Raw genomic sequence first — 27,235 nt, 5'->3', positions numbered from 1 at the left:
TTTACATAGGCCTCCCGGCGCGCGCAGAGCCCCGGGACTCGCGTAAGTCCCGGGGTTCTCGGAGGGGGGCGTGTCGGGGGCGGGCCCGGTCGTCGCGGCGTTCCGGGGGCGTGTCGGCAGCGTTTTGGGGGCGGGTACGGGGCGTGGCTACGGCCCGGGGGCGTGGCCGCGCCCTCCGTACCCGCCCCCAGGTCGCGGCCCGGCGCGCAGCAGGCCCGCTGGCGCGCGGGGATTTACGTCTCCCTCCGGGAGGCGTAAATCCCCCGACAAAGGTAAGGGGGGGGTGTAGACAGGGCCGGGCGGGTGGGTTAGGTAGGGGAAGGGAGGGGAAGGTGAGGGGAGGGCAAAGGAAAGTTCCCTCCAAGGCCGCTCCGATTTCGGAGCGGCCTTGGAGGGAACGGGGGGAGGCAGCGCGGCTCGGCGCGCGCAGGCTATACAAAATCGATAGCCTTGCGCGCGCCGATCCAGGATTTTAGTGGATACGCGCGGCTCCGCGCGTATCTACTAAAATCCAGCGTACTTTTGCTTGAGTCTGATGCGCAAGCAAAAGTAGGCTGATCGCGCTTCTTTTAAAATCTACCCCTTTGTGTTTTTACAACTATTTCATTATCCCTTTGTGTATAAACACCAGGATCAAGGACTGAATCTGGATACCTAAATTCATGAAAGCATGACAAATTTAATCAATTTATTTTAAAATTTTGAGTGTAAAGAAACATTATATTAAGTTTTTACTATTCATGTAGTCATGTTAATAATGAATTACTCATTTCCAGTTGAAGAAATATTATGAAATTATGTATAATTATGAGCTTCTAAGAACCTGGGATAGTACATTGTATCAGAATAAAAATAAATAAATAAATGTATGTGCAAGCCTATCTCAATAAATAATATTTTCTAATGTCTTGGAAGCATGAAGGGAGGGCATGGTTTTAAAGTCTCCATGCTACATGAATGTACATAGGGAGCTGACCAGTTCCATGGGCACTTCCATTTCCACAGACTTTGCTTCATTGATGCCATGCAGTATGTGTAGAGATTCCAAAAGTAAATTCCATGCTGTAGACTTTTAGTCACTGTCAACTGGCTTCTTATGGTAGCAGTGAGTTGTTGTAAGGAGGTTTATAAGGCTGTAAATGAAATAAAAGAAAAGAAAAAAATGATCTAGATATTTATGTAATTCAAGAAAAAAGCTTTACTTCAAAAGAAGCTTAAACTCCATTACCATTCTTTAAATGAATTCTAGAATTAATTGTGTAGCCATAGCTATTAATTCAAGTAAAAGAACCTGCTGAAGTAAGTTCCGCTAAGCTGCATGCTAAACAGCTTCAAGATGGGTTCTTAAATTAGTTTTATATTGAACAAATAAGCAGTTTGCATAACATCTAATTGTTTTTAAAGTGCAAATGAAATACACGACAACATTACCTGTATAGCTACATTATGAAATGCATATATATTTTTGATTCAGCACTGCTGCTTGCATATTTTACTGTGCTTCCCTAAATATTACTTGACATTTAAGAAAATACAAATAGTCAGTGGGGTTTTCATTGGATCTTCAACATACAAATTATGGAATGAAACATAAAAAATTTGATTATAGCAAATCTCATTGTTCTCATGAAAAATGTATTTTTTCTATTTTGTTCCCGTGGGGTTTTTAATCATTTTCACTAGAAGTTAAATGGTGGTTCATTCTGTGTTCCAACTTGTTTTATTTGTAGGTCTGTAAAATTGTATATTAATTGTATACAAAATAAACACAGTACAATATACAGTGCAGGCAGTTTACAAATGCCAACAAAACTAAGATGTGATCTGAAGCATACAAGTCCAAAACAATGAAAGTAAATTCATACATTTGCATCCTGATTTACTAAATGGCACTAACTTGTTACCATGCATTATTTACAAGAATGGGTGTTATTTACAGCATCTATTTTAAATGGGAACTATTTAATAATAAATAATGCATATTATCATATGGAAATATAGCAGCATGCCAGTAAATGTGACTATAAAACAACTATTTCTCAAAAACATTTTAAGGACAATATTCAAAAGCCATTTAAATGGATAACTTAAAAGTTATCTGTCTGAATGGCAAAACTGGCATATTCGGTAACTTATCCTGCTAGTTTATTGCCAGATAGGTGGGAGGGGTTCCGGAGGTGGACAGGAGGGGTTCTGGGGAGGAACGGCATTAGCCGGATAATTTTTCTAGCTGACCGGATCATGTATCGTTTTGCAAAAGGGCCTTAATGCATGCGGTAACGGCCTAACTCATATGGTAATGGCCTAATGCATGTGATAAATACTGCAATGCAAATGCATACGCAAATATACAATTGAGTATGCAAGTGGGGGGGGAGAGAGTGGGAGGAGTAAATGCAAAAGATGGTCTTCTACCACTTCCCGCAGCTGATTAACGCACAATAATGCAAGATTCAACGTCAGAAATAACTGCACATGTTTTTTTGGCAGGTATGGAGGAAAAGGTGTTTTTGGCGGTATGGGGAAAACGGCATTCAGCTGTTACTGTGGTTCACGGCTATTACCACCATACGTGATAATTTGGGGCCTTATTGCAAGCACACCTACCAGACTCTCCTAGGCCAGTAAAAACAGCTGTTCCCACCTGACCTGCCTTCCTAGATCCATTATGTTTGTGACAAGTATACTTCTGAGGGGATACTAGATGCTTGAGGGGGATTGCCACAGACAACAACAAGAAGTGAAGAAGAAGAAGACCAACAACAACAAACAGAACAGGAAAGGGAATATCCAACCCCTCCCAGTACCTGAGCATGAGCCACTGCCCGTGCAGGGAAAGCGTTGGGCCTACAACAGCATTTGGCAAGCAGGCTGTCATGGCACAGAAGACACAGGGAGTGCTTCTTCCCTCCTTGAATCTCTTTGCTGGGCATGCCAGAAAATTATGTGGTAAGCAAGTATTACCTCACCTCTTAGGCTATCATGGAATTATATGATGAAATCAGAGGGGATCTGGATCCGTTCACGGAGCAGTCTCATGCAATACCTGGCCTCACCAAACGTTTGGCCACCCTGCATTTCCTGGCATCTGGCTTCTTCCAAACAACAGAAGGGGTAGCTGGGGGAATGTCCCAAAATACTTTTTCCCGCTGTCTGGGCCAAATCATCCCTGGTGGTCCAGCAGGGGTCCGGGAGTGATCTCCTGCACTGGGGCCATCGGCTGCCAGTATTCAAAATGGTGCCAATAGCCTTTGCCCTCACTATGTCACAGGGGCTGACTGTCGGCATGAGGCAGCTGGACTTTTGGCAAGTCTTGTTGGGGTCAGGAGGGTCCCCCAAGACTTGCCAAAAGTCCCTGGTGGTCCAGCGGGGGTCCAGGAGTGATCTACTGCACTCGGGCCGTCGGCTGCCAGTAATCAAAATGGCGCTGATAGCCTTTGCCCTTACTATGTCACAGAGGCTACCGGTGCCATTGGTCAGCCCCTGTCACTTGGTAGGAGCACAAGAAGGTGCTGGCCATCCATTGCTCCTACCATGTGACAGGGGCTGACCAATGGCACTGGTAGCCCCTGTGACATAGTAGGTCAAAGGCTATCGGTGCCATTTTGAATACTGGCAGCCGAGGATGTGAGTGCAGGAGATAGCTCCCGGACCCCTTGCTGGACCACCTGGGAGTTTTGGTAAGTCTTGGGGGGTCAGGAGGGTGGGGGGTTTGTTTAAATTGGCTCCTTTAGACGGCCAAATAATTCGGCGAAGATTCGTTGTATTCGTGGGGAATCGCGAAACGTTTCGCTTCCCTACGAATACAACGAATATGGCCTTATATATTGTGGATTACAAATACGTAGGAAACGAATGCACACCCCTAGAGATAAGGTACAAGGCCTTATGTTCAACTCGCAGTGTCATAGAATACACCTTCAAAGTTCCCAAAAGTAGATTTTGTTGTTTGGACAAAACAGGTGAAGCTTTAATGTGTATGCCACCCAGAGTAGTGGATATAGTGCTGCTATGCTGTGTATTTCATAATCTCGCCCTATGTCATGGTCTACCACTAGAGATACTTCAGGATTTACCCCAGGATCCACCATGTCCACCCGTAGAGGGCGAGGACACCACGCTGAGTGGCAGCCATTTTCACCAAAGCTTGATATAATACCTCTTTGCCTGTTAGCAATCAACTACCCCTTCCCTTTCAATGTAAGAGAGCCAAGCAGAATGTTTGCATCAGCTCTCCTCTTGACAATCTTTATTTTAATCAAGCTTTCTCTGTCTGGTGCCATGTGTGAAGAAACTACATTGGCCTAGTTTGGGTTCATCTTGACAATGCTGAAATTGACTGCACTTGAGAAAGTGTATGCCAAGTAAAGGGAACAACCAAATACATGTGTCTGGCCAAAGGTTTTCAGAATGATTGTGACTATAAAAGAGCAAGGTCTCCACATAGTGGGGCAGATTTTTAAAAAGTACACGCGCACGTACTTTTGTTCACGCACCCGGCGCAAACAAGAGTACGCCGGATTTTAATAGATATACGCGTAGCCGGGCGTATCTTTTAAAATACAGGGTCGGCATGTGCAAGGCTGCGCAGAATTGGCAGCCTGCGTGCGCCGAGCTGCGCAGCCTGCCTCCGTTCCCTCCGTTCTTTCTGGCGCCCCCCACCTTCCCCTCCATTCCCCTAACTAAACCCCCTCTAGTCCTATCTAAACCCCCCTACCTTTATTATAAAAGCTTATGCCTGCCCGCGATTCCCCGGCCCGGGAACCACCCCCACAGCCATGCCCCCGGAGCACCCCCCCCCCCCCGCCGTGACTCGCCCCCGACACGCCCCCCCAGGAGAGCCCCGGGACTTATGCGCGTCCCGGGGCTTGGCGCGCGCAGGGGGTGGAAAGGGCAGCTTTTGCGGGGTTATGCGTGTATCTTATGTGCGTACCCCTTTGAAAATCTGCCCCAGTGTTTGTATAGGCCTGCCAACACAGTGTACATAGCTTGCCCTAACTTGCTGTATTTGGCTGGCTGGGCCTAGGCTTTGGACACAGTCCTAGACCTCACATGTGGTGGACATAGTGGCATAGCTATGCTTAGACTCCAGCAGGGTCTGGAACATGGAGGCCACCAGCTCTAGAAATCATGTCAAGCCCAGGTAGCTGGGAAACATTAAGGCACAGTGTCAATCTACAGGTTGATTGTAAAATATATCATTCTCAGAGTAGACATTTAACAGGTTCATTCCATAGCGAACATCCGTGTCCTTCTGCCGATATGCACCTGTACATGGGATACATTGTGTCACAAGGGCCTGTAAAGACACTGATGTCAGCACTTCATCAGCTGTGGCAGAGCCACTGCATACCTCAGAGTGCTCATTTAGCAGGAGTGCAGTAACAGGCTTCCCTAAAGAGAATGTCAAGGATAGTATCATTCCCACAATGCTCACAGGTGTTTGCAAGCCAGCATACTGTGAGGGTTTGGGTGCAACCATAAACGCTTGCACCAGCCTCCAGCTACCTAGGCCAAATGTCAACTATCATGACCAGATGGTGAGGGCCTTGTCTGTCGGGATGTCATGTTGGTAATTTTAACTTCTCAGGGAGCCTAGACAAGGATGCTGTTTGGACTGGTTGAAGGTAGGACAGGGAATCAGATGGTATCATGGCTTAACCTGTATTAGAATGTCACGTCCCAATTGGTTTTAAAAGAGATAATGGTGGTGGGGCTGCTTGGTAATAGTGATCATAATTAGGGTTGTGAATCGTGTGATCGATCGTCTTAATGATCGATTTTGGCTGGGGGGGAGGGAAATCTGATCGGCGTGTTTTGTTTTTTTAAAAAATCGTTAAAAATCGTAAATCGGGGGAGGGCGGGAAAACCGGCACACCAAAAAAAACCCCTAAAACCCACCCCGAACCTTTAAAACAAATCCCCCACCCTCCCGAACCCCCCCAAAATGTTTTAAATTACCTGGGGTCCAGTGGGAGGGTCCCGGCGCGATCTCCCTCTCTCTGGCCACGGTTGTGTTAAGAGAAATGGCGCCGGTGGCCCTTTGCCCTTATCATGTGACAGGGCAAAGGTAGCGCCGGTGCCATTTTGGTTCCTGGCTCCCGATGTCACACGTGCAGGAGATCGCCCCCGGACCCCCGCTGGACCCCCAGGGACTTTTGGCCAGCTTGGGGGGGGGCCTCCTGACCACCACAAGACTTGCCAAAAGTCCAGCGGGGGTCCGGGAGCGACCTCCTGCTCGCGGGCCGCATTGCCAATCTTTAAAATGGCGCCGGCGCTACCTTTGCCCTCACTATGTCATACGGGCGACGGTCGCCATACGACCGTCATACGGTCACGCGTATGACATAGTGAGGGCAAAGGTAGCACCAGCCCCATTTTGAAGATTGGCAATACGGCCCGCGTGCAGGAGGTCGCTCCCGGACCCCCACTGGACTTTTGGAAAGTCTTGTGGGGGTCAGGAGGCCCCCTCAAGCTGGCCAAAAGTCCCTGGGGGTCCAGCGGGGGTCCGGGAGCGATCTCCTGCTGCGAATCGTTTTTCCGTACGGAAAAACGATTCGCATGCAGGAAGTCGTTCCCGGACCCCCGCTGGACTTTTGGCAAGTCTTGTGGGGGTCAGGAGGCCCCCCCAAGCTGGCCAAAAGTCCTGGGGGTCCAGCGGGGGTCCGGGAGCGATCTCCTACGCTCCTGACCTCGGGGGACAAAAAACAAAATGGCACCGGCGCTACCTTTGCCCTGTCATATGGTAAGAGCAAAGGTAGCGCCGGCGCCATTTCTACAAGCACCGGAGGTCCGAGAGTAAAAGATCACACCGGGACCCTTCCTCTGGACCCCAGGTAATTTAAGGCATTTTGGGGGGGTTCGGGAGGGTGGGGGATTTATTTTAAAGGGTCGGGGTGGGTTTTAGGGTTGTTTTAGTGTGCCGGTTTTCCCGCCCTCCCCCCCCACTGGACCCCAGGTAATTTAAGGCATTGGGGGGGGGGGGTTCGGGAGGGTGGGGGATTTATTTTAAAGGGTCGGGGTGGGTTTTAGGGATGTTTTAGTGTGCCGGTTTTCGATTTACACGATTTTCACGATTTTCACGATATTTAAAAAACCCAAACGGCGACGATCCGATTCCCTCCCCCTCCCAGCCGAAATCGATCGTTAAGACGATCGATCACACGATTCACATCTCTAATGAAATGTAATAAGCAGATTCCTATTTTATGTTATTTTATTATTTATCTCAATTGTTTGTACTATACATTTGCTTTATGTGTGTAATGTTGTTACCTGCTCCAAACTTTGGAAGGCGTGGGCCAGAAGTAAAGTTAAATACATAAATAAATAAAATCCTTAACATATAATTCCACCCCTTCAACGATTTGACCTGGCCTATCATTTTGATAAAATATTTGCCTTGGTATCACAGTGTCCCATTGGTTTTCCTCTTTCTACTACTTCTATGAAATGCCTACTTTGTCTACATCATTGCTCAGTGCCATACATTCTAGCTCTCCAGTCTTACGCCCAAATTTTAAAAGCCTGGCACGTATAAAAACCGGGGATAAGCACATGGCGGGGCAGAGCGCATTTTAGAAACTGCCCGGCCAAGCGCGTATCCCCCAAATCATGCAAAAGTGCCAGGCCATCAAAAAGGGGTGGGCCAGAGGTGGGGTTTGGGCGGGGAGGGGCAAGGCAGGGGCTGGCCAGGGCAGCACCATTAGACGCTTTCCCAGGGAGCTTACTTCTTCTATTTAGATGAAGTAAGTTTTGAAATAAAGAAAACAAAGGTAGGGAAAGGGGCTTTAGGGGTTGGGGAGGAGAGGGGAAAAGGGAAGCTGAGCAGGAAGGGGTATAGGGAAGTTTCCTCTCCATCTGCTCCTTAATTGAAGCGGATGGGTAAGGAACTGGGAACAGGCTGATTGCTTTGCCGCGTGTATTTTTCAAACATTCCCCTCCGTTGCGTGCGGGACAGGCCACCCACCCGCACGTGCGTGCACAGCCATTAAAATCTGGCACGCATGTGCACGCAGGATTGTATTCTATAATATGCGTGTGGTGATGCGCGAATGTTGTAAAATCGGTGCATCCATGGACACGTGTGTGGTTTTACAAAAATCAACACCTAATTTTTTAGACACCTGGTATTTGCATACAGTTCAAAGTATGGTTTTTAACTGTATTTACAGCCTGCCTAGCAGTTGAAATGGGTAGTTCTGAATCATTTATCTCTGTCTGCTCTTTATTTAAATGCACATGGGCTACTTTTGCTTTTATCAAAAAAACTCTCTTTTGGGATATTCTATCTTCCCCATTTTGGCAGTAACCTTTGAGGATACCTCACCTCAAACCAAAGTAGGATTCCTAGGTAAAAAGAGCCATTCACAATGACAGTGCTTGGCTCTGAAGATGTTCTACAAATACTGAATCCTGTCATTGAAAATGGCCCTTTTCAATCTAGAAATCCCACTGCATTCTTGAGGATTAATTATGCTTTGCTTTTTCCTTCATACCGAAAAATATGTGCTTCCATTTTTAGACACTTGCATGTTCTATAACTACACTCTACTCATTATGATCTACCTCAGATTGCATTCTCTTGCTGCCCTCATCTGAGAGATGTGTTAATGTGCTCAGACTTCACCAATCCTATCCCTGTCACTGCTATCGTTCCAACAAACCATAGCGCTATAGAAACTAATACATTACATGTTTCTAATATGTATTTCAGCATTAGGTTTCATTTCAGTACTACTTGCCAATCTTCCATAATGATATATGCCAGGGATGGCCAACTCCAGTCCTGGAAAGCCGTAAATAGTTTAGGTTTTCAGGATATCCACAATGAATATGCATGAGATAGATTTGCATGCACTGGAGGCAGTGCAATAAGTTATATGATAGGAAGGCCACACATGTGGTTAGCACTAGAATGACTGAATACAATCATTCACTGAAGCTCTGATGGCTCATTATTTGTTTGGACCAGCAACACACTTTTGAGGATTTACATTTCTGTAAAATTGATCAGGTCACCCCCATTGGCACTTCTTCAGAAGGAACAACATTGGATCATTGGATCCATCATTTGGACACTGTTGTAGCCATGAATTTGAATGCGAATCAAGATTTATCTGTTTTTCTGAGACAATTTTTTTTTCTTTTCACTATGCATTTATATTTGTTATTCTTTTCTCACAATGTATTCTCTATTTAAGAGCTGGGGATTCTTTGATTTTCTGTTCCTGATTTTGTTTTATACTGTACCTTGAATAGACAATTCACCATGATGTATTCCAGGTGGCTTCATCTACCACCTGGTTTCAAAAGGATGTTTTTTAGTTAGAGGTCAGCTCCATACTTTGACTCCATTATGAGACTATACACAGTCTGGAGAGAGCACATCATGATTTACAGTTATGTTGTTATACCACAATTTGTACCTGTCAAGTAGAATTAACAGAAACATCGGCAGATGTCAGGGTTTTGGGATTCGTTGTGACTTATTGGATGAATAATTACTATTTTTGAACTTTGCCACCATTATGCAACCAATTTAAAAAAATTATAAAAACATTATCATCTTCTTTTTGACTATTTACTCCTGAGATGTCTAGGTGGGGGTAATGATTATATAGGCTGGATAATATTAGCTGACAATTGGTTGACTCTGGATTTCTTTTGCTTCTTTTTATATCAACTTTATTGGGTTATAGATTTGTGTCTGTGCCACAGTTTTGCTACTATCACTACTCTCTTTCTTCATAGTGTGGGTATACCCAATAAGATTGTGGCCACTCATCTTTTGTTTGTGCATTTTGAAACTTGGCAGTTTTGTTGTGGGAGTCTCAGTTTAGTGGACCCTTGGGCCGACCTGCTGGAGACTAGGAAGAGATGGACAATGTCTCTGATGGACAGCGGGCCGGGAGGCAGATGTTCAGGCGGAACGTAGATGTTCTTCACCCTGGAAGCTGGTGCTTCCCCGGGAGGAGCCCATAGGAGCCCAACCGCTGGGACTTAGGTAGCTTCACCCTTGGAAGCCGAAGCCCCCTGGGAGGAGCCCGTAGGGGCCCGGCCGCTGGGACTTAGGCGGGTTGTGGATCAGGACTGGTAACTGGAACCAGACTAGGACAGTAGTGATACTGTAACTGGGTACGGGTTCTGGAACAGGGCAAGAACTGTAGCAGGACTTGGGTACTGGAACCAGGCAGGAACTGTAGCAGGACTCGGGCACTGGAACCAGGCAGGAACTGTAGCAAGACTCGAGTACTGGAACCGAGCAGGTACTGTAGCAGGCAGGCAGGAACCAAGCAGATACTGTAGCAGGAACGGAGCGACATAGCCAAGCAAGTCACTCTGGGACACAACGCAACAGGAAACCAGAATGCTAACCCGTTGCAAGGCAAAGTTTGGACAGCCACGGCCGGCTTATCAATGTGGCGGCATCTGACGTCAGGAATTGGGCGGAGTCGGCACAGGCTGGAAACTGGCTACAAAGACGCCCAAGTGGCACGCGCGCGTGCCTAGGAACAGGGTGTCCACCGGAACCTTCACGGTGGCACTGCCCCAGCGGGGACGCCGTCAAAAAGGCCACAAGCCAGGACTCCGGAGGCAGGAGCAGGCCTGGGAATCAAGAGGTAAGGGCCTGGCCGCGGTGCTCGCGACCAGGACCGCAACAGTTTAGAAGGTGCATCCACAATCAATAATGCCAGGCACATGGGTGGCCTATATGCATGACTAATAACAAACCCTACATTTCATGTTGGGTAAATGTGGGGTTGAGTTTTGTATCTATGCACTTAGGGGTGGATTTTAAAAAAGAATGCTAGAGGATAAAAATTATTTGTTTACAGATCCAGATTATCTTAAAAGTCTTCTCGCTAATCAAACACCGGCTATGAGTAGGTTATGGGGTTGTAAATTGCACTATTTCTTATAGAATTAGTTTACTTATGTTATTTAATCGCTCATGATAGTGAAGCTTCACTTTGTTTTTCTTCTGTTTGTTACAGAAACTGATTTGTTTGAATTGCCATGAAAAGATTATATTACTGTTAAGTTTTGGATAAATGTAATCAGTTTTCTGCTATTACACAATACAAGATTTTCTTGTAACATTTTTGAAATTTCAATAAAAAAATTTAAAAAATTAAAAAAAAGAACACACACGCATCCATGTGCGCGCGCTACCCGGTGCGCACACATGGACGTGTAACGTGTGATTTTATAACATGCGTGCGGAAATGGGGGTATAATTTCATGAATTTGCGAATTTGCTCGGCTTCCCCAGTTCCCTCCAGTCTGCTCCAATTAAGGAGCAGACTGGGAGGGAACTTCCCTACCCCCTACCCTAACCTCCCTTCCCTTTCCCCTATCCTTCCCGCCTGCTATCCCTATCCTAGTCCCCGTCCCCCCCCCCCCCCATTTTTTTAACTTACCTTTTGCTCCCATAAAAGAGCAAGAGCAAGTTACCGCTGTACCACGCTCCTCTAGCCCCGCCCCCTCCCTGCCCTCTCCCCTCCCCTCTGCAGAGGCCCAGCTCTTGTACACGTAACAGGGGTTATGCCTGCGGCCAGGCCCCTTTTAAAATGCACGCGGCTCGCACAAGGCCTGACTGCAGGCTTAACCCCTGTGTTTTACACATGCAGGCCATTAAAAATCCGGCCTTTAGTTGGAGATTATGTAATCAAAACTTGTCAGGAAGGTTTAGATAGAAACACAGTGACATCTCACTTGACTGGCTGTTCTGTTACGCTTAGGCTGTGTTCAGGGGTAGTGAACACCACCCAGAAGGGTGGCTCCAGATGGAGAGAGACAGGAATGGCTAGAAACGGTGTCTGGGTCCAGGCTGGGTCAAGGCAGGCGGCAAGTAGCAGTGTCTGGGTCCAGGCTGGGTCAGGGCAGGCGGCAAGTAGCAGTGTCGGGGTCCAGGCTGGGTCAGGGCTGGCAGCAAATAGCAGTGTCTGGGTTCAGGCTGGGTCAGGGCAGGCGGCAGAGCAAGGCAGGTCAGAAGGCCCGTAGGCCACACACACAGAAGACCCGTAGGCCACACACACACAGAAGGCCCGTAGGCCACACACAGTAAGCGGCAAGGCAGGTCAGAAGGCCCGTATGCCACACACACACAGAAGGCCCGTAGGCCACACACAGTAAGCAGGGCAAGGCAGGTCAGAAGGCCCGTAGGCCACACACACACAGAAGGCCCGTAGGCCACACACAGTAAGCAGGGCAAGGCAGGTCAGAAGGCCCGTAGGCCACACACACACAGAAGGCCCGTAGGCCACACACAGTAAGCAGGGCAAGGCAGGTCAGAAGGCCCGTAGGCCACACACAGTAAGCAGGGCAAGGCAGAAGGCCCGAAGGCCGCGCAAGGCAAGGCAAGGCAAGGAATAAGGCCCAAAGGCCGCGCAAGGCAAGGCAAGGAAAGGGATAAGGCCCGAAGGCCGCGCAAGGCAAGGCAAGGTCCAGGGACCAAACGCACAGCAAGCAAGGAAGGAAGGCTAGAGCAGGGAGCCCAGGCGAGCTCGATGCCGAATCACCGAGGGAAATGTCAGGCAGGGTTATAAGGGAAAGCCCAGAACATAGAGTGGACAGGGGAGATGGACTGGGTCTGCCAGGAGAGCCAGCACTAGAGGGACCCCTGGTGGTGAGGCGGTTGCACAGCAGCCATAGCCGTAACAGTACCCCCTCCTCAAGGCCTCCCCCTCCTCCTGGGTCCCATCTTTGCAGGAGGTACTCAATAATAACGTGAGACCCCTCCGGGGGCGATGTGGCAGGTTCAACTCCTTCCTGAGGCAGTAAGACAGTCCATAACCCCTCCTGGGGTGATAAGGCAGACACAACCCCAACCTGGGGCAGCAAAATAGTCCATAACCCCTCCTGGGACAAGGCGGCAGGGTTAGACCCCTCCTGGGGTAGCAGAAGCGGTGCAGATTCCCATAACCCCTGCTGGGGTGACAAGGGGAACACAAACCCCAACTGGAGCAGCAAAATAGTCCGTAACCCCTCTTGAGGCGACAGGGCAGGTGCTAACCCCTCCTGAGACGACAGCAGGGCCGGTCCGGACGCCTCCAGGGTCGGCATCAGGACCGGTACGGACCCCTCCAGGGTCGGCGACAGCAGAACCGGTTTGGACCCCTCCGGGGGCGACATCAGGTCCGTTATGGGCCCCTCCAGGGGCGGCAGCTGGACCGGTACAGCAGGCTCAGATGCTTGAGTAACAGAGTCTGTTGGCAGGCCCGATTCGGACCCCTCCGGGGACGGCAGCAGAACAGATTCGGACCCCTCCGGGGACGGCAGCAGGGCCGGTTCGAGCCCTTCCGGGGGCGGCAGCAGGGCCGGTTCAGCAGGCTCAGAAGGCTGAGTCAGAAAGTTTGTTAGTAGGACCGGTTTGGACCCCTCCGGGGACGGCAGCAGGACCGGTTCGGACCCCTCCAGGGACGGCAGCAGGACCGGTTCGGCAGACTCAGATGGCTGAGTCAGAAAGTCTGTCAGTAGGACCGGTTCGGACCCCTCCGGGGACAGCAGCAAGACCTGTTCGGACCCCTCCGGGAACAGCAGCATTACTGGTTTGGACCCCTCCGGGGATGGCAGCAGGACCGGTTCGGGCCCCTCTGGGGATGGCAGCAGGACCGGTTCGAGCCCCTCCGGGGGCGGCAGCAGGGCCAGTTCAGCAGGCTCAGAAGGCTGAGTCAGAAAGTCTGTCAGTAGGACCGGTTCGGACCCCTCCGGGGACGGCAGCAGGGCCGGTTCGAGCCCTTCCGGGGGCGGCAGCAGGGCCGGTTCGAGCCCCTCCGGGGGCGGCAGCAGGGCCGGTTCAGACCCCTCCGGGAATGGCGGCAGAGCCGGTTCGGCAGACTCAGGCTCTTCTCGGGGTAGTGCAGCAGGCCCGGACCCCTCTTGGGGCGAAACAGCAGGCTTGGACCCCTCTCGGTGTAATGCAGCAAGCTTGGACCCTACTCGGGGTGATGCAGCAGACTCGGACCCCTCTCGGGGTGATGCAGCAGGCTTGGACCCCTCTTGGGGTGATGCAGCAGGCTTGGATCCTCCTCGGGGTGAAACAGCAGGCTCGGACCCCTCTTGGGGCGATGCAGCAGGCTCGGACCCCTCTCGGGGCGATGCAGCAGGCTCGGACCCCTCTCGGGGTGATGCAGTAGGCTCGGACCCCTCTTGGGGTGATGCAGCAGGCTTGGACCCTACTCGGGGTGATGCAGCAGGCTCGGACCCCTCTCGGGGTGATGCAGCAGGCTTGGATCCTCCTCGGGGTGAAACAGCAGGCTCGGACCCCTCTTGGGGTGATGCAGCAGGCTCGGACCCCTCTTGGAGCGATGCAGCAGGCTCGGACCCCTCTTGGGGCGATGCAGTAGGCTCGGACCCCTCTTGGGGCGATGCAGCAGGCTCAGATGGCAGAGCAGCAAGGTTAGAAGCAGTGCACATGGAAGACACAGATTGCACTACTGTGGGCTTGATACCTCGAGCCAAACTCTGAGGCTCCTTATTTTGTTTCTGGAGGAGCAGTTTAGAGAAGGCACAGGCAGTTCTAGGACATCTAGGGAAAGTGCTCGTTATTGTCTCAACAGCAGCTGTGGGAAGCAGAGCCCTGCTAGAGTTAATCAGCTCTCTCCGTTTTAGAGAAACCTGTTCCCGAGGGTCTAGCACTGGTATCACAGAAGCCTTCTTGGTCAGGTAAGTCCTGGGTTTTTCTTTCCACAAACTGCCAGCTAAAATGTCTGTTTTAGTTGAGCCAGAAGCAGAATACCGGTTAGGAGAGCTGATTGTTTTTTCTAATGGAACAGCTGGTCCTAGAGCAGAACAACAGGGGCAGGGTTTGCCTGGTGGTAACAGACACGGAACACAGGAGCATTTCCACCACCCTGGTTTTGGAGTTAGACAATTTAAGCATTCCTGATAGACCGAGACGTTCCTCTTATGACAACTGCTGCAAACCCAGTGCTCTTGGTCTGAGAGTTGACATGCAAGACAGTTCTTCTAACTGAGATAGTTCAAAGTCTGGCAACAGGCACAGACATAAAAACTTGGAGGCTGAGGCATAATGTGAGTAGAGGTAAAAGAAAAATTGGCTCACCGGTAGTACCAAGACCTATCTCTTCCCCTGGAAATTGGTGGCTTCGGCATACTGTTACGCTTAGGCTGTGTTCAGGGGTAGTGAACACCACCCAGAAGGGTGGCTCCAGGTGGAGAGAGACAGGAATGGCTAGAAACAGTGTCTGGGTCCAGGCTGGGTCAAGGCAGGCGGCAAGTAGCAGTGTCTGGGTCCAGGCTGGGTCAGGGCAGGCGGCAAGTAGCAGTGTCGGGGTCCAGGCTGGGTCAGGGCAGGCAGCAAATAGCAGTGTCTGGGTTCAGGCTGGGTCAGGGCAGGCGGCAGAGCAAGGCAGGTCAGAAGGCCCGTAGGCCACACACACACAGAAGGCCCGTAGGCCACACACAGTAAGCGGCAAGGCAGGTCAGAAGGCCCGTAGGCCACACACACACAGAAGGCCCGTAGGCCACACACAGTAAGCAGGGCAAGGCAGGTCAGAAGGCCCGTAGGCCACACACACACAGAAGGCCCGTAGGCCACACACAGTAAGCAGGGCAAGGCAGGTCAGAAGGCCCGTAGGCCACACACACACAGAAGGCCCGTAGGCCACACACAGTAAGCAGGGCAAGGCAGGTCAGAAGGCCCATAGGCCACACACACACAGAAGGCCCGTAGGCCACACACAGTAAGCAGGGCAAGGCAGGTCAGAAGGCCCGTAGGCCACACACAGTAAGCAGGGCAAGGCAGAAGGCCCGAAGGCCGCGCAAGGAAAGGCAAGGCAAGGAATAAGGCCCAAAGGCCGCGCAAGGCAAGGCAAGGCAAGGAAAGGGATAAGGCCCGAAGGCCGCGCAAGGCAAGGCAAGGTCCAGGGACCAAACGCACAGCAAGCAAGGAAGGAAGGCTAGAGCAGGGAGCCCAGGCGAGCTCGATGCCGAAGCACCGAGGGAACTGTCAGGCAGGGTTATAAGGGAAAGCCCAGAACATAGAGTGGACAGGGGAGATGGACTGGGCCTGCCAGGAGAGCCAGCACTAGAGGGACCCCTGGTGGTGAGGCGGTTGCACAGCAGCCATAGCCGTAACATGTTCCTTGTTTGGTAAGACCTGAAGATGGCAAGGACTGCTTTACCTTTCTGCTTAAAACATATTAGGGTCAATTTTCAAAACATTTATATATGTAAAATTAGCATATATGTGTGTAAGCAGCTTGTGTACATGCTATTTTAAAAACATCAAAAGTGCACGCACATTTTTGGTCTCGCATGCATGAAAAAGGGATGGCCTAAGATTGTTCAAGGGGGGGCCAAGAGCTATGTGTACAAATTACTATTTTATTAGAGACTTACACGCATGCATTTGTCAACGTATTCGTGTAATTGTCACCTGATAATTATCTTGTGCAATTGAAATCAGACTTATCTTTTGTTTACTAGTGGTTGGGTGGGAGGTCTTGATGAACTGGGAGGTTGTTCAGAGTGAAGAACCAGGAGGATCTCGATGACCTGGAGAAGTACTGGGTGAACTGGTAGAGATTTTGACAGTCCGATGACTTCAATTATGCACGCATGTTTTAAAATATGAAGTGGAGCTAGCTCTTCTAGCTCCACGCTGGTAACTGAAGTGAAGTGAGTGGTAAGGGTTAAGAAAGATAAGATGAAAAGGTCATTGAAGGGTGACGGGGGGGGGGGGGGTAGTGGAAGAGGACCAATAGAAAGGAAGGAATTTGAATTGGGAGACGGGGATTGGTAGAAGGGGGAGGATAAGAAGGAGAAGCGGTTTCGCGCCTCAGGCTGTGAGGAACGGCTGAGGCAGCGGGCAGAGGCTTTTTCTGTTAGCGAGCTGTGTTGGGCAGTATAAAGTAGGTACTCTTATTCAAGGCATAAATTATAACTGTAGCGGTTAATTAGTGTCAGTATTTGCCAGACTTTAGTGTCTTAGCTGCAGAGGCTTGCCTCCGTTTTTGTGATAAAAAAAAAAGATAAATAAATAAATAAATTTCAAATCATCTGAATTTACCCTTAGTTTGCTATAGCTGCGCTCCGCGCCCTTTCTCCCCACGGGCATGCCTAAGAAGGCCCCCTCGCGCGGCCGGTGCCCCGTCCGGCCTCCTAGATCCCCCTCCCCCGTTGCTGCGTCTGCCGCCTCAGCCTTCCTCCGGCCTGCGCGAGCGATGCGTTCCTGAGCGTCCCTTACCTTCCTGCACCCCTCTAGATCTGCCCCTTCGAGGCCGCTCTGTTCCCGCGCTGAAAATGTTCGGGAGGCTGCGGCCGCCGCCGATTCCGGTGAGAGCGGCCCCGAGCCAGATGACGTCAGTGGTGACGTCGGTGCCGGCGCCGTGCCTGCGCTCCGCCCCCTGCTTCGGAGACGATAGAGGACATAGCGGAGGTGTCCTTGAACGCCTCCGCTTTGTCCTTCAGTTTTTTGGACCCCAACGAGCCGCCGAAGCCCCAGGTTGTGTGCCTGCCTGGGGCGGTCCCTGCCCCAGGTGTTACCCCCGTGCGCGCGGCCTCTGCGGGTGCCGGGGGGGGCGGGCCTTCCTCAGGCCCGCCTCCCGTCGGTGCCCCGCGTTCCCCCGCGGGCCCGATTCACTGTCAGGGGGAGAGCCCGGGGTGCAGTTGGATCGCTGCGGGGCAATTTTGCTCAGGGGGCGTTTTCATCCTGGCCTCGTAGGGCGCCTGGTGCTAGCCCAATGAGCAGGGGTAGGGAAGACAGTAGTAAGGTGCCGGTCTGTGCGGGGGGGGGGGGGATTCCCTCCCTAGTCAGCCCTGGCGTGGGGGGCCTCACGGAGCGCCAGGAGAGGAAAAAAGGGGCGGGAAGCCCTAGACAGGAGGGGAGAGAGATAGGGAGCCGTTTAGGAGGGGGGTATGGGGACGGTAAGCTAAGGGATATTCCGCATAGGGGGCAGGGGCTCGGAACCCCAGGCGATTTTACCAGGCAGGTCGGCAGTGAATTTGGAGGATGGTTGGCATGGGAGCGGAATCGTGAGGAGATGAAGGTGCCTGTGCCCAGCAGTGGGCCTGTGGGTTTGGCAGCTAGAGAGGGCCTGGTGGGCCCGTCGTTTATGGTAAACATTAGTAGTGGTGGGCATAGGGAGGTGCAGGGTTGGAGTGAGACAGGGACTAGGACAGGGAGAGGAAGGGAGGTATTTTGTCTTTCAGAAACGGAGGATGAGGCACGGCCGGGGACTTCGATGCAAGAAGCGTGGAGGGACAAGGACTTCGCGGATGCTGAAAAAGGACGAGGTGCTGGACTGGAGAGGGGAAGCCAGAAGTCAATTGCGCAGCGAGCGGGGGAGGCGGCACAAAGTTCAGGTGAGACTTTAAAGAGGAAAAAGTCTAGGAAGGAGAAGGTTCGGAAGACAAAGGTGAGGGCGTCGAGTAGTTCGTCTGATAGTGAGTCAGGTTCGTCAGAAGAGTCTTCGGAGTCTGGTCCTAATTATTCTGGGGTAATGGCTGAAGGGCCATTGCATGGCGCAGGGCGGGCGGCATGTGCAACGTTAGCGGAGTTGTGGGAGGGAGTTCCTAGGAAAATGCGGAGACGGATCCGTAAGAGAAGATATGTTAATATTTTCCGGTTATTGGAAGGGAGGAGAGGGGTGAGGAAGAGTAAAAAGAAGGATAAAAAGAAACATAAGAAGCTGGGAGAGGTTAAAGTGGCGAAGAATATAGTTAACTGGGTGAGGGGTTTTTTGAGGTTGGCCAGTGTAGTGGGACATTACGATGCTTCACAGTACGGGGCTTTATTGGCTTACGCTGACAGCATATTGGGAGCATTCTGGGATTACGAAGGTTGGGCATGGCTCAACTATGATGAGAAATTCCGTGACAAGATGGCAGGGAATAGGGCAATGTCATGGGGATCGCAAGATATTAATTTGTGGTTAACACAAATGTCCTATAAGGGTGTGAGGGGCCAGAAGGCGTTGGGAGTGGGGAATAGTGGCGGGAGTGAGGTGACGGAGTTTCATAACAGCAGCGGGGTTGGGCAGTCCTTTCGGACGGGGGGATCGGTAGGGACAGGAGTGCAAGGGGTGAGAACTAAGGTGGGAGGGAGTGACGTGTGCTGGAGATTTAATAGGGCAGCCTGCTTATTCCCAGACTGCAAGTTCCGACACGTCTGCGCTACCTGTGGAGGAGCTCATTTTGCACTCAAATGCGGGCAAGCAGGTGGGTTACCGGGAAAAAGCGGAAAGAGTTGAGAGTTGGAGCGAGGTGGCCATTTCGCGATATCGTGAATGTGATGCGGCCTTGGTTGGCGAGGTATCCCAAGGGTACTGTGGGGCAATCTTTTATGGGATGGGTTTAAGGACGGTTTTGTGATTCTATTTGCGGGTTCGAGTAGTGGGGTGAGGGGTAGGAACGTTAGGTTGGCCAGGACATACGCTGCGATAGTTAGGGACGAGATTGGGATGGAAATCCGGTTAGGGAGCGGGACGGGGCCGTTTGCATCACAGCCTTATGTTGATCTGCATATATCTCCTGCAGCGGTTATACCGAAGAAGGACGAGGGTAAGTTCAGGTTCATGTTAATTTATCTTCTCCTCGCGGCTCCTCAGTGAAGGCTCAGGTACCACGGGAATTTTGTTCGAGCGATATGCCTCGTTTGATGAAGCTGTGAGCTTGGTTCAGTCGGCAGGAAAAGGGGCATTATTAGCGAAAGCGGCTATTGAATCGGCGTTTCGATTGCTCCCCATTCACCCGAGCTGCTTTCCTTGGGGGGATTTCAGTTGGAGGGCGAATATTATGTAGATAAATGTTTACCGGGGGGATGGGCAGTTTCGTGCGCCTGTGTGGAAGTGTGCAGCACTTCTTTGCGGGGAGCAGAAGGTTATAGCTGATGCCCTCTCTCGTTTTAAGCGGCAGGAATTCAGAACACTAGCGCCGGGGGCATGGTCCGAAGGGGAGAGGTTCCCAGTGCAGCGGTGGAGGCTGGGATGGTTTCCGCATGGACGTTGATTCAGAATTCGTTGGCGCCAGCTACCTGGAAGGCGTATCGGAGAGGCTGTGGTGTGATAAGTCAGTATTTGGAAGGAAGGGGATGGACGGGAGGGCCGGTTCAGGATTCCGGGATGGTGGACTTTGTATTATGGGCAAAGGCCAAGGGTTATTCGGTGGCAGTAGTACGTTCATATTTGGCGGGCTTTTCATTTTTGCAAAAGTTGAAGGGCTGGGGGAATCCAGGAGGGAGTTTTCTGTTACAGCGGGTGTTAAGAGGGTGGAAAAGGGAGAGGGGATGGTCGCCTGACAGGAGACTCCCTATTCGTTATGAGGATTTGGGGGTGTTGGTCGGTAGTTTGCCGGCTGTTTGTGTGTCTGGTTACGAAGCGGTACTATTTCAGTCTGCATTTGTGTTAGCATTTTTTGGTGCAATGCGAGTCACGGAGTTGGTCGCCGCAGCTAAAGGGAGCGAGGCTAGGACGGGATTGTTAGCCGAGAATGTGTGGATTAGTCAGCAATCAGTAACGATTTGCATTCATCGTTCTAAGATAGATCAATTAGGTAAAGGGCAAGTAGTAACATTGGTTCCTGCGGTGGATGAGCTGGTATGCCCTGTTCGGTGTATGCAGCGCTTTGCGGCGGTAAGGCCGCGGATGGGGGGTTTACTGTTGTTACATCAGGACGGTTCGACGGTTACGGTCTATCAATTTGTACAGGTATTGAAGAAAGTGTTGCGGTTTGTGGGATTGGATGAGCAGAGGTATACTTCCCATTCGTTTAGGATCGGGGCGGCGACATCGGCGACGGAAAGAGGTCTTAACAACAGGGCCATACAATCGATCGGGCGGTGGAAGTCCAATGCATTCTTGACATATGTCAGGAATGATCAATAAGCGGAGTTCTTTAAAAAAATAATAATAATAATAAAAAAAAAAGGGGGGGGGGTAATACCTAACAGAGGGATGGTATTAATATTGCTGTGTTTTTTGCAGAGAGGAGCAGGCGTCGGGGGGAATGTGAGTGGGCCTGGGTAGTGGGCCATTCCTTTATTCATTGGGCGCAACATAGAGCGGAACAGAGACCTTACGGACCGAATCTGGAGTTGGACCGGCGGCAATGGAATGTCCGATGGCTCAGTCGTCGGGGGATGCTATGGGATGAACTGTTACCGTTATTGCAAACTTGCCTTCTGGAGCTGGAGATGCTGAAGTTGCTGTTAATACATTTGGGGGGCAATGATGTCGGACGAGGAGCATGCAAGGACTTGATTGCAAAAATTAAGAAGGACTTTAGTACATTGTTCAACACGATGCCTGACATGAAATTGGGATGGTCCGATATTATTTTACGGATTAAATTTGTGGGACTACCGTTGTGGTGCAAGAGCGTTAAGAAGATGAATAAGCAAATAGGGAAATGGGTGGTCTAACAAGGGGGGTTCTGGGTACGACATGAATGGGCGTGGCAGATGATTCTGGGTTTCTTCAGGACAGATGGTGTGCATTTATCTGATATAGGCATTGACCTGTTTAATAATGACATACAGGAGGGTTTGGAACAAATGATAATTAAACAGGAGGCCGCAGTGGGGGGGGGAACAATGATGAGAGAGTTAGCATTGTTCCTATGGCGGTAAACCCGAGCCCATAAGGTTGAAGTTATGTTATGGTTACAAGTTGGAAAAGGGGGGAATCTTGTGTGGTGCGGGGGGGCTGCCACATGAGATTGGAAATGAGCAGGAGGGGGGGCCGATGCTCAGAGGATTGTTTCAAGCTCTACCACTGGAAGAGGTGGGGAGCACAATAAATGCGTAAGAATGGGGGTTTGTATTTTACGAATTGGTTGAGGGCTCGGGTAAGGTTAATAAACTGCGGCCTTTATTGTTCCAAACAAAAGATTCCTGTCATTTGTGGGGGGGGGGGGGGGGAACGGGGGAAAGGAATGTGGATGGTGAGGGGTAGGTGGGGGGGAAAGGAAGTCCAGCGAATCTGATATCTTCCAGTTAATGAAGTGGAGCTAGCTTGTCTAGCTCCACGCTGGTAACTGAAGTGAAGTGAGCGGTAAGGGTTAAGAAAGATAAGATGAAAAGGTCATTGAAGGGTGACGGGGGGGGGGGGGGGGGGGGGTAGTGGAAAAGGACCAATAGAAAGGAAGGAATTTGAATTGGGAGACGGGGATTGGTAGAAGGGGGAGGATAAGAAGGAGAAGCGGTTTCGCGCCTCAGGCTGTGAGGAACGGCTGAGGCAGTTATGTTATGGTTACAAGTTGGAAAAGGGGGGAATCTTGTGTGGTACGGGGGGGCTGCCACACGAGATTGGAAATGAGCAGGAGGGGGGCCGATGCTCAGAGGATTGTTTCAAGCTCTACCACTGGAAGAGGTGGGGAGCACAATAAATGCGTAAGAATGGGGGTTTGTATTTTACGAATTGGTTGAGGGCTCGGGTAAGGTTAATAAACTGCGGCCTTTATTGTTCCAAACAAAAGATTCCTGTCATTTGTGTGTGTGGGGGGGGGGGGGGGGGAAACGGGGAAAGGAATGTGGATGGTGAGGGGTAGGTGGGGGGAAAGGAAGTCCAGCGAATCTGATATCTTCCAGTTATTACTGACTTCCTCGTGTAAGCAGTGTTTTAGGCAAGCAAGTCACAATATTTTTGGCACATAAAATATACACACATATGTTTTTAAAATAGGTAGGAAAAGTATGCGCTTTCAATCTATTGCAAGTATTTGCACGTATCCAAACATATGCGTGCATGTTTGGGGCTAGACATATGCAAATTTTATAATCTGCACGGGCCTTACACATGCTCATATGGGGCCGTGCGGAGTTGTTTGAAAGTTACCCTCATTATGACCTGGTGGGGAAGAGAAGTTGGACCAGGGGGAGACTACAATCATCCCATACCACTTACCCTTCTAGTGAAATTATGGTTTACTTTTCCAGGAGTCTGTGTCTCTTCCTTCTAAATCACTTTATTCAGGCTCACATTTTTCTTCAGAGAGCCTTATATCAGTGAGATGGTGTCAGAAGGAAGAACAGGAAACCTAACTCAGGACACATGGATTTTCATGGATATAAGCTAATTGTTTACATTTACAGTTCCAGGTTAGATCAAAGTGGGCAAGAGGCAGACAAGGGGTAGTCCTTAGTTACATTACATGTCCAGTTTAAATATCATAGTGCAATTAGATCAAAATGCTGCAATGAGACTGATTACAGGTTGTCAGCGTGAGGAGCATATCACCTCATATTTGAAAGAGCTCCATTGCATTCCAGTTACATGTAGAATGCACTTCAAAGTATTGATGTTAATGTATAAAGCATTGCAAGAAGATAGTCCTTCATATTTGAAGGATGTTTACAAGTCTGTCATCCTGTCCAGTCATGACAATTTGCAACACAATACTTGTTAATAATTCCAGCCTGTAGAGTGTTAGTTATAAACCAATTGAAAATGAAGCTTCTCTGTGGTAGGGCCTCAAACTGTGGAATAATTTCCCATATGAGCTTAGAAAGGCTAGAGATCTTAAGACCTTTAAGAAATTGCTGATGATATTTTCTTATTAAAATGATGTAATACAGAGATTTTACAGAATTGTTACCAGATTTTACTGCCGTTTATATTATTTTGTGTGTTTATTTGAAATCTGTGTACTTGTACATTGTGTGAGTGCTTAATATGTGTGCTTTAACTGTAATGCACATAGATCATTTATTGTTGCAATAAGCTGGCTATAAATTGTTTTAAATAAATTAAGTAAACAAATAAATAAATAAATCTGTAAGTAACTTCTAAAGGTAAATGCCATTTTTTGGCACCTAGTGACCTCACTGGCAGGCTATAGCACTATTCAGGAGATCTCTGTCTCATGCTGAGGTCAACAACAAAGCTTTTAGTACATACTTATTCAGTATATAAACAGCAATTAGTATTTTGCAGCCTGGGTTGCCTGACATATTACAGAGTACTGGGCATTGAAGATCAGTGGCATTTAAGTTGTTCAATACAAATGAAAACAGTGAGGCTGGTGTGTATTTTTCCTTAAACTTTTTCTTACATATTTCTGAGTCATCTCAAATTAGCTGCATGGTATTCAATTTGGGCCATAGAAAAGTGCTTTGAAATAGCACCTAGGTGCCAATGTCCACCCTGATGCACTCATATTATATTCACTACAGGAGTCTGGAAAAGGTTTTTCTTAAGAGCACCCGGGCTGTAGTTGGGTTTTGAGAGAAGAGGAAGGCGGTATGGCAAATTATTCTACCCCAAGCCTGTGGCAGGATATCAAAGCTAGGAGTGTATGGGGAGGCCAGCTGGTCATGTCTAACAGTCAAATTATTGTAAAAGTGGCACTGCTGCAATGGGAAACCATGGTAAATTGTTCAGTGTGGGTTATGGATGTAGCCATGCCTGAAGAGCACCCACTAGCTGGGGAGTATAGAAGGGAGCTCATCAGATTGATACTATAAGTCAACCTAGCTGAACCATGGTATATAGACAAAAAAGAAACAATTGAGATAAGACAGTCAGCTATAATATTTATCTATAATTAGAATATATTTATATATGCTAATGAAAAATATTTATGAAAATAAAGTTGTGGCCTTTTTTATTCCAATTGTGGTCTTTTTAATTCCATGAAAGACTCTAGTCAATGAAAAACTCAATAATATACAAATTATATTCCAGCAAATATTAAATTATTTTTGTTGCCACATATGGATCATGCAATTCGATCAAAAGGAGGAAAAGACCTCAGAATTTGAGCAAGTCTAGTCAATGAAGCTTAAAAACTTACTCTGCGCAATTCAATCAGTCACAAAAACCTCCAACCTTCCTTTTTTATAAATGCAAAAAATATTTTTGTAAATTTGTATTTATGAACTAGCTGTACCCGGCCACGCATTGCCATGGCTCAGTCTGGTTTAATTTCACAATGCGCATTAGGTATGCACCGGCCGTCCCAACTCCCTCCCCCCCTTCCCCGGCGGTGGACGGACTGGCTCGGTGACTCTTTTACCCTTTCCTCCTCCTGTGTGTAACTGTCCGGCAGTCCCTACTCCCTCCCCAATTCCCCCACGGTGGAGGAACGGGCTGAACCGTTTCTGAAAGCATGTTGCTGTGGCTCAGTCTGGTTTAATTTCACAATGCGCATTAGCTCTGCTCCGGCCGTCCCAACTCCCTCCCCCCTTCCCCGGCGGTGGACGGACTGGCTCGGCGACTCTTTTACCCTTTCCTCCTCCTGTGTGTAACTGTCCGGAAGTCCCAACTCCCTCCCCCCTTCCCCGGCGGTGGACGGACTGGCTCGACGACTCTTTTACCCTTTCCTCCTCCTGTGTGTAACTGTCCAGCAGTCCCTACTCCCTTCCCCCTTCCTCAGCAGCGGAGGAACAGCCTGAGCTGTTTCTCGGAGCGGCGACTCGTCTGCCCTTTTCTCCTGCCCTCTGTGACACCCAGCACATAGTGTAGAGCTCTATGGTCCGCACATGCATGGTAGAGCTGCTCTCTACTGCGCATTTGTGGTCCGTCGGTCAGAGCCCATTTATATTGTAGATAGTGTGTGTCGCTTTTACGTCCAACAGATGGTGCTGTTTTTCCCAAAAGCATGTTTTTACCTATCACAGGTGTGACATCTATATAATATAGGTATATAAAAACACGCGTGAAATCGAATGCAACATTGTGTCAAAATTTCAAAGCAATCGGTGAAGAACTTTCGGAGATTTAAGATTTTGAACAAACGAACATTTACATTTTTATTTATATAGATAAAAACTTTATCTTATGGTAATATCCATTTCAGTCCGCAAGTTATTTGAGTGTATTGCTGACATTGGCCAGTGTTTCGCCAACAAGGCTTCTTCAGGGCATAAATTATTATTGAAAATCCTGTGGCATCTAGGGATGTGAATCGTTTTTTGACGATTTAAAATATTGTCTGATATATTTTAAATCGTCCAAAATCGTTAGGGCCACAATACAATACCAATTCCCCCGATTTATCGTCAAAAAATCGTAAATCGGGGGAAGGGGGAGGGCAGTAAAACCGGCACACTAAAACCCCCTAAAACCCACCCCCGACCCTTTAAATGAAATCCCCCACCCTCCCGAACCCCCCCCAAATGCCTTAAATTACCTGGGGGTCCAGCGGCGCTCCGGAACGGCCTCCTGCGATTGAATCGTGTTGTCTTCAGCCGGCGCCATTCTGCGTCGCCATTTTGCAAAATGGTGGCGGAAAATGGCGGCGGCCATAGACCAACACGATTTGACTGCAGGAGGTTGTTCCGGACCCCCGCTGGACTTTTGGCAAGTCTTGTGGGGGTCAGGAGGCCCCCCCAAGCTGGCCAAAAGTCCTTGGGGGTCCAGCGGGGGTCCGGGAGCGATCTCCTGCCGCGAATCGTTTTCCGTACGGAAAATGGCGCCGGCAGGAGATCGACTGCAGGAGGTCGTTCAGCCGGGGTCCGGAACCCCCGCTGAATGACCTCCTGCAGCCGGGGTCCGGAACCCCCGCTGAACGACCTCCTGCAGTTGATCTCCTGCCGGCGCCATTTTCCGTACGGAAAACGATTCGCGGCAGGAAATCGCTCCCGGACCCCCGCTGGACCCCCAGGGACTTTTGGCCAGCTTGGGGGGGCCTCCTGACCCCCACAAGACTTGCCAAAAGTCCAGTGGGGGTACGGAACGACCTCCTGCAGTCGAATCGTGTTGGTCTATGGCCGCCGCCATTTTGCGCCGCCATTTTGCAAAATGGCGGCGCAGAATGGCGCAAGCTGAAGACAACACGATTCAATCGCAGGAGGCCGTTCTGGACCGCCGCTGGACCCCCAGGTAATTTAAGGCATTTGGGGGGGGGGGGTTCGGGAGGGTGGGGGATTTAATTTAAAGGGTCGGGGGTGGGTTTTAGGGTGTTTTAGTGTGCCGGTTTTCCTGCCCTCCCCCTTCCCCCGATTTAGCTACGGACTGCCGCTGGACCCCCAGGTAATTTAAGGCATTTGGGGGGGGGGGTTCGGGAGGGGGGGGGATTTAATTTAAAGGGTCGGGGTGGGTTTTAGGGGTTTTAGTGTGCCGGTTCACGATTTTAACGATTTTCACGATACTCTAAACACCCAAATGGTGACGATACGATTCCCTCCCCCTCCCAGCCGAAATCGATCGTTAAGACGATCGAGGACACGATTCACATCTCTAGTGGCATCTTACTCCCGGAGCCAAATGCTCTCACTCTGACTGTTCAACAATTCCTCTCTTAGAAGGACTTACCAGTCACAAGTTAA

At 49.8% G+C, this 27,235-nt stretch overlaps 1 long non-coding RNA gene across 1 annotated transcript in view; it reads right to left on the bottom strand.

Annotated features, from left to right (window-relative positions):
* Positions 1 to 831: 831 nt before the first annotated feature.
* Positions 832 to 27,235, bottom strand: part of LOC115092250 — a 293,575-nt gene continuing 267,171 nt past the window's right edge. Inside the window, exon 3 of the long non-coding RNA XR_003856959.1 lies at positions 832 to 1,133. This is a non-coding gene — a long non-coding RNA (uncharacterized LOC115092250). The remainder of the gene's footprint in view (positions 1,134 to 27,235) is intronic.

Source organism: Rhinatrema bivittatum, chromosome 5, assembly GCF_901001135.1.
Source record: "Rhinatrema bivittatum chromosome 5, aRhiBiv1.1, whole genome shotgun sequence".
Lineage (NCBI taxonomy): Eukaryota > Metazoa > Chordata > Amphibia > Gymnophiona > Rhinatrematidae > Rhinatrema > Rhinatrema bivittatum.
This window is presented reverse-complemented; position numbering and strand designations above follow the sequence as displayed.